Source organism: Micropterus dolomieu, linkage group LG17 (assembly GCF_021292245.1).
Source record: "Micropterus dolomieu isolate WLL.071019.BEF.003 ecotype Adirondacks linkage group LG17, ASM2129224v1, whole genome shotgun sequence".
Taxonomy (NCBI): Eukaryota; Metazoa; Chordata; class Actinopteri; order Centrarchiformes; family Centrarchidae; genus Micropterus; species Micropterus dolomieu.
In genome coordinates this window covers 27,803,391-27,811,673 of record NC_060166.1, presented here as the reverse complement: position 1 = coordinate 27,811,673, position 8,283 = coordinate 27,803,391, and positions in this window count along the sequence as shown.

Here is an 8,283-nt window from a genome sequence, read left to right as displayed (position 1 = left end):
TATATATATATATACACATGTTTTCCTTTGTTTTTTCTTTTGTCTTTAAAATCTTATTTTCATTAACATTTAAAAATTTTGGCAATCATTAAATTCATGGTCAATTAATGGTGCAATCTGTATTATTTTACTGGCCCGTTACACAAACTACCCATAATCAGTGTATTTCTGTATTCCTGATTATATCTAGTGAGATATCAAACTTTTCAAATAGGCAGGCACAGCCACACTATTTACTGGAATTGCTTCATAATTCAGGCAGTTAAGTCCACTGCCAAAAACTTGCTGGTCTATTCATTTTTCACTCCAAAACCAATTAAACATCAGTTCCAAAATACTATAACAGATAATATAGTACATCCTGAAGCTTCTTGAGAACAAATTATATCATGGTAAACTATAAGTAACTTATGATACTCTTTCTAAATGATTAGATTTAACAGCATGAATTTAGTCCATGCTGTTTCCAGTTGGGAGCATTGGCCCCTGACTCATCGTTAAAAATCAGGAATAACTAACAGCCGTTTGTCAGAAATTAAGTTGATAAAGCAGGGAGGAAATATGAGTCATTTGAGAGTGATGGACTCATAGCTCTCTACATATTACAACGTGTTAGTTCACCAGCTTTCCATCTAGTGTGGCTGTGTTAGTTAATATCATGACATATGGATGTGAATATTAATGTAAATGTGCTTTGAACATGACTTCAGCGGTCTGCCTTGTGTCATTCATGAGCTAAAGATGTTCTCCCAGTAAAACTGCTACTACTCCAATAATGATTAGTTATTGGTTTTGTGACATTACCACCTGATTTGGAGTTAATCAGAAGAATCCAGTAAGACCGTGTCAGTATGCAGATTCACACATAAAAAGGACACATTTTACTCATTCATACTGGTTATTCAACATAAACAAGAAGCTTCAGTAGCCCTGAATTGCATTTATCATTATATTATTTATCATTTTAGATATTTATTATTCTGATTTGTTCCTTACTTTGTAACAGTGGTTTTCTGGTTACACCTATGTCTTGTCTTTTTTTGTACAATGTCCTATTGTACTAATGAAAACTAAGACAAAATCTCTTTATTAATTTACTAATGTTTAGTAAAATATGACAAAAGCCATTATTTTATCACCTACTCTATAGCAGGTAATGTTCTAAAATGTATGTGTGAGCAAAGCTTTTCTTGACTTATATATGAAAGTTCTCATGTCAAAACTATTCATATAGTAATCTCTTATGAATTATTAGGATACAACTGGTAAATCAGAGATAATAATGGATATTCATTAATTTATTAATAGTCATCATGTCATCATGAGCTCATTATTTGCTAAGGACTCATTACCATTTCCATTTTAAAGTGTAACTAAATATTTTGACATGACAATGCTGTAACAGGTTTAACAAATGAAAACACTATTGACTAAGCACTGAACTGCCCCAGTGATACTCAATGCGATAGTTAATGTGATTCTTGTTTCCTTTTTATCTCTTCAGGTATAGAACAAGAAGAGAAATCTCACAATTTCAGTCCTTAAGGATTTTCTCTCCTATGCTGACGATCTGTACACCCACCATCAACTGAATGCACATTGTTAAAAGGAATCTAAAATGTTGTGGGATAAGGCCAATTTGTTTAAATGTCATGGCATAAAAGTTTCTGATGCATGTAACCTCTGAGGGCAACAGTTTTATACTGTGAAGTAGGGAATTTGTATAGTAGTACATCTTAGTGTGTTTGAAATGAACATAATACAACAAATGTTTGGCTAAAGAGCCATGTTTATGTTCAAGGACAGATGGATTTACTTACCACTTGAGAACAATTTATCAAAAAAAGATGTATTTATTGAGTTCCATATCATGTATTCACTTGCGTCATTTCTCCCACTCGTTTTGGCACTGAAAGTACAGCTTGAACCTTTCAAGTTTAACTTTTTTTGGTATTTTTTTGACATCTGTACACAAACATGAGCTTTGCTGCACATGTTACTTCCTCCACTGTATCTTTATTCCTTTACTCTGCATTTACCTCTTCTAATCTTGTGTTGCCAAGACTGCTGTAAAAGTAAGAGACAAATAATTAAAACTTTACCTAGTCAACCATGGATATTAAAATCGGGTTGATTATAACCAGCAGTGGTGCCAATTTCATAATCTGAGTGGACTGCAGTCCAGCATATAGAGTCTTACAATGCAGATACAACGGCCACTCATCTAGAAGGACCCTCACCCAGAGGATGGCAACTACACCATCAGGGAGGTGGTTGATGATCATGTCTGATGATTAACTGAATTAAATTCTTCAGGCTGCTGAGGTGTCCTTCAGGAAGAAATTGAATCCCTACTTAGTCTAAGGTCACTGCTGTGTGACTGACCCTCCGCTTTCAAGTCATTGTTAGAAAGCAGTTCAATCATTATTACTGATAAAGATCCAAAGTCTCGTCTGCACATGATTAATTAATTTATTGATAGGAAATGATACATTACATTATAATTTTAACATGCATACCACTGGAAGGGAAAATTTGTTCAGGAATTAACAACTTTTGTAAGAAAATAAAGCTTTACCCAACATGCTGCTGTAAGGAGTAAATATCAGGATTTACAGCAGGTTCAGTATGTTCCCTGAGCTCTTTTCCTGGTAGAAGTGGATCCGTTTTCATCGGGAATGGACTGGTACCCTCTGCCTGACACTGCTGTTCTGATCAGCCTTCAACACCAAATACTTTCATAAAGGAGTCAAGGAGTCTTCCCTCCTCCAGGATATGGGTATACTGTAATATTTCCTGTAATATGTGAAGCCTTTTTTAAATGATTTTAAATTATAATAATTTATCTTCTTGTGTGCTTGATTATGCTAGGGTTCATAAAGTCCTACATGTGTGTGTGTGTATATATATATATATATATATATATATATATATATATTTAGGTTTTAGGATTTAGGTATTTTCTGGATACATTGAATTACACAAATAATGCTCGGTTATTTACACATTAAATTATACACTCCACTTCAGCTGCTGTAAAATACCTTCTAGCCAACTACATTATTTCTGTGACATGAACTACACTGCTGCCATTAATGTAACATTTATTTGGTAACTTTTCCTTTCTTGCTGATTCTCACATCTTCTGTGTCTTTTTCAACAGCACTTGTGCACCACTCTGGTTGAGATGTGTGTTTTGCCCCCTAGCGACCATGGCTGTAGACTGTTACCAGTGGTGCTGTTGCTACAGTAACAATCTAATGCCACGGTCACCATGGAGACAGTGGGAGAAATATGATTGGCTGTGGTAACCACTGACGTCCTTGGTGGTTTGATGATGTTGGTGATGCAGCCTTCAGTAGTGCTGGGCTTCGAAAGGAAACTTCATACAGTACAGCAGCATCTTCCCACTCATCTTAACTCTTACAGTCACAAAGGTGAATTTTATCACACAGAGCAGAGGTTTGCCAGACGTCAGTAGCCATGACTGTAGACTGTTACTGTACTTTGGAGGAGTTTTTAGCAGTAAGCAGTCTAGAGCCAAGGTATTGATGCACTGACTAATAGAACAGAGAGTAAGAAAAGCATACAAGCTGGTAACATAATGCAAAGGGAAAGGTGGGGTGTGCACAGCGAGAGAGACATCATGATGCCCTTTGTTCAACAATTAAATGTCATCTATAATTGCATTACATAAACAAATCAAGGTGTGAAGTGCTAAGGAAAAGGGGCTCTTTAGTGCTCTTTACTGTTGCCTGGCATATCTCTGTGTAACACTACACAGACATTAGTCAAATATGATCATATACTATGAGACAGTGAGCGCAGTGGCACACATCATAGCCTTTCTAGCCAGAGGCCTTAGGCTATGTGTGGCCAGACTGGTGGTTACATAGCCCACTTGTTGTGCTTGTAGTATTGATTTCCATGCCGATTATCTATGAGTCAGCCACACGATATGGACGGATGGGAGCACAGGGTGCTCTTTGTGTCTTATACAAGCTCAACTCTTGGACTGACGTCAGCAGTCAGGAAATTTGAACGATGACAAGCACTCATCTTGTTTCTATACTGGCTGTTTGAACCTGTGTAACAGTGGTTGACGGTGGCAATTTGTCTATTTTCATGTGAACAGTTTCTTCTACTGAAGGAATCTATATAGATGAGAACTCAAATGAAGGAGCACTGTGAGTGGGCAAGTAACAAAAGTTGCTGCTGAAGTGTCACCAGAGGTTACCAACGACTAAGACTTGTGACTGTGTCTTATCTCCAGTGGTGTCACTACCAGCAACTTCCATATGTAGGCTACTTACATTTGTAACAGGTATCTGAGTAAAGCTCTAACTCATATGGTAAAACTACATGTAACAAAATCCCATTTTGGTGATTCTATTTGATTAAAAGAAGTAGACAAATTTGTTCTGTGACAAAGTATCTGAACTCTGACACTGTCCATGGTCCTAACAGCAAACATTGCTGGCCGAGTTTCTCCTGCTGCGTGAACCGTAAATATCTCTAGAGATGCGCCATACATGCGGTCACAAAGTTTAAAATATTCCTACTGTTAAACTACCGAACAGACCAGTATTGCACGTATAGGACTTAGCGGATCTGTAACATTTCAAAATATCTATAATATTTTTCGGTATGAAAACATTTCAAATGGTTGACTGACTGTTTGAACACAAATAAGCTAAGCCTAGTTGTTAGTACCCGTATATCAGAAGTAGGCAGCTTCATAGTTTGTCACAATGTTCAGCCCCATGCAGGTCAGGCCACAGACCACGTTCAGCACCATGGACAGCGCCCCGCAGCTTCAGGAGGTTATTAAAGCTCTTTGGAAGATCTTCGAAAGTGAATTGCTGATTACGTCACATGTTATTTACAGTGCTCTGTCAAGTCATTTAAAGCCCACGTGGATTAGGGATAAAAACTGTGGGAGAGGTTATTGAACCATGTTCATTGTGATTCTGGTCGTAGCACCCTCCAGGAGTTACACTGGAGAGTTTCCATCAGACCCCCGGGCCTTCCCACCCACTTGCCTCCCTCATCTCTCCACCTAGTATAGAGACACATCACAATGCAGGCTGTAGACGTATAGGCGAATCGCACTGTGTCTTTAAAGCCCTCTGATGGGTGATTGGGGGTCGTCTGCATGTACGCAGGAATGACGCAAAATTGACTTCATCTCAAGAACCCGTCACGATGTCATTTCAGCATGAAAAAAGGGGAAAGAAAAACCTGCCAAACTAGGGAGAGGATCTCTGCCTGCCAAAGTGAGGAATAATAGGTAACTTTATTTAAAGTAGCCCCTGTCTCTCCACCGGCGGTGCATAGCCTACATCATTAAACTGGTAGATGTAGGCTACCTTACGATTGATTACGTTCTATGTGTTTCATATTTTGGTTTAGCTTAACCCTAACAAGTAACACGTGAGAACATGTTGTCCTGGACTGCACTGACGACACACATGCACCCGTCTTGGCGGTGATAGGCATTAATAAGTCCAAGAAGCAGCCCGTTAGGACACGTCCCACATAGGCTGACTGCGACCCTTGGAGAGAGAAAAAAGAATGTCGTGATTCGCTTACTGTCTGCGGGGATGCAGCTTGGTTATCATGCAGTCAACGCAGCCTACACCCTACAAGACATTCTCTCCCTTTTTCACAGTTGTCACTGCCCATGTGCGCCAAAGTGACTCACACTGCAGTAACTTCCAGCCTCTGTAATCTACCGTAGATATACGAAATGACACGCAGAGGAAAATGCGGCGTCAGTGAAAGAGTGAGCTTCTACTGATTTAACAAGCTCGTTATTGTTGCAATTTCTTGATGCACGTGGATCGGGGCAGCTAATGTAGACATTCAAATATTGTAGAAGACAAAAAATTGGCACTATGAAAAGGAAAACTTACCTCTTGGTCTTCATCGGTCCAGCTGAGATGTCATCATTTTACGACTTGATCAAACTACAAAGAAAGTATAGTTTTAACATTTTCCACCTCGTCAGACTATAACCTGATGGCGGCAAATTTGTTCATATATGGTCCTATCTATATCCTATCTAATCTCATCAACAGCACAGGTACGTAATTTTCGGCAAAAGTAGCACGAATTGTGAGTTTGCTTTCTATCTCGCTTCTCGCTCTTTCACCCCAGTATACAGAGATATTCAGCGGGCTGTCCCGGTGATCTGCTCTTATAGACATCCCGTAGTACTAGTAATGGAGATGGGAGGGGACACTCATTCATTCAGAAGCATCACCTACATGGACGATGTACGTGGACTCTTACGTCATCAAGGAAATTTAGTCAACAGGAGGACGCTCAGGGTTCCGTGCGGGGAGGAAGGAAGAGGGGGGTGGGGAGAGAAGGAAGCATGACAGTTGGTTGGGTAGGTAGTGTGTAGGGGTGCTGGGGACAATCTTTGTCTTTTTATTGGGTACAGTAATGCTGCCTCCTAGTCCAGCTTGTATTAATTGTCCCCCAGGAAATTGCTTTAGAGGTGTACAAGCCTGTGTGTCAAAGTGAAGCGTGAACAAGAAATCGCACAGGAAGAAGCAGAAAAAGTTAACTTAAAACGTTTGGCACCTGGACCCTCCCGCTGTTGGCTTATTCAACAATTTGTAGACTTGACTTGTGTGCGTAAGCCTGTAGATGATCAGTAATTCACTTCCTTGTGAATTACGTGCCTTCCTGTTCTCATCAGAGAAAAATTAAAAGGGTCAAATCGATGTAATTTCTGGATTATCTCTGGGAGGCACCTGGGAGCTGTGAGACTCCACTCCACTGGTCACAATCAAAGCAGCATACACTGAGACCTGACTTTTAGCTCGACCATGACTCACGCCCCAAAAACTCTGGATCCTGTAGGCCTATATACCATAAAGCAACTTGATAGCTTCTTTCATTAGGCACCCCCACAAGCTCACCCAGTAACTCAAGCTTTCTGTTTTTGAAGTCTCTGGCCTTCTTAGACTTTAGAAGCCACAGAGGACATTATAAAAGTGTTTATCCAGGATGAGTAGGGGCTATGTCTCATGAAGAGAAAACTGATCTTCATGTGTAAAATTGGTGCAGTGCCCCTCTCAAATGTGGATGTATGTGGGAAGCAGAGGAAAACAAATACTAAATCAAATGTTTATTGATTTTGCCTTTAAGCAGACAGTTGATCAGCTCAACATAATTTTCTCATGCTCTTTTTGATAAGATGTTAAGGTGATATAGTGGATCTCCAGAAGCTGGAGAAAAGAAGCTCTGGGAATGAGAATAAGAGGAACATATAATAATTATTATTATTATTTGTTTCCAAGGTCAAGATAAAACTGTCATGCCCACAGGGACAAAAAGTCCTAAATCTGCTCAAAACAATGGAAGCTTTTAATTAAATTTTCAGTTTATCTATGTAGCGCCAATTCATAACAGAAGCTATCTGCCAGAGACTTATTAATTCCTTATTAATGTAATCAATGTCTGTCCCACTTACCACCACCATCACAACATCATTATCACTTTCGTAAAGTGTCTGATAGCCCATAATGTTAACATAATGTTAATAACATGGCATATAATGCAGGCCATCTCTCAAAAATGATGTTAACATCTTTCAGCTTCTCCCTAGTTTGCCATTCAATATTAAGCTTGAGTTAGGGGCCCCATATTTTAGAAAGTACTTTCTATTTGTTAACATTTTCCCCAACTGTTCATTAAAAAGGGATCTTTTCTGCACAGTCTTATAACCTGTGGTAAAGGCCAGTCTGCACCATGGAGTCTGCTGAGCCGATAAACCCACGCTCTCTGTTATTATACCAAATATGTATCACAACTCTGTTCAAAGTACTTTGTTATTATTTTTTCCCATAAGTTCCAAATCATTTGGTATTCATAGAGCTTGTGTATGAGTGTGCCTCTGCTCCTATCACATCAAGCATATCCGATTTCAGTAGTGTTATTCCTGCCAATTGAACAGAGAGTCCAATAAACACCTTTGTTTAAGAGGTGCTAGCTGACATTAGGAGCAACACAAAAAATACCCTAAATTTGCTCTTTTGGATATAGAAGAAAAATTTGTTTGAGGAAACCTATAACTAAGTCAGAACCTAGAATTCACCAGAAATATCAAGTTCAATAGTTTATGCATTAATAGAAAATGTGACAGAGTTTTGTGCTTTCACCGTCAGTTTAACATTTGTCTCACAGCTGCCACAAACAGGCAATACTTGATAATAATTCGGCAAATAGAAACACATGAACGAAAACTGTGAGGGAACCCTTCAGGTCTCA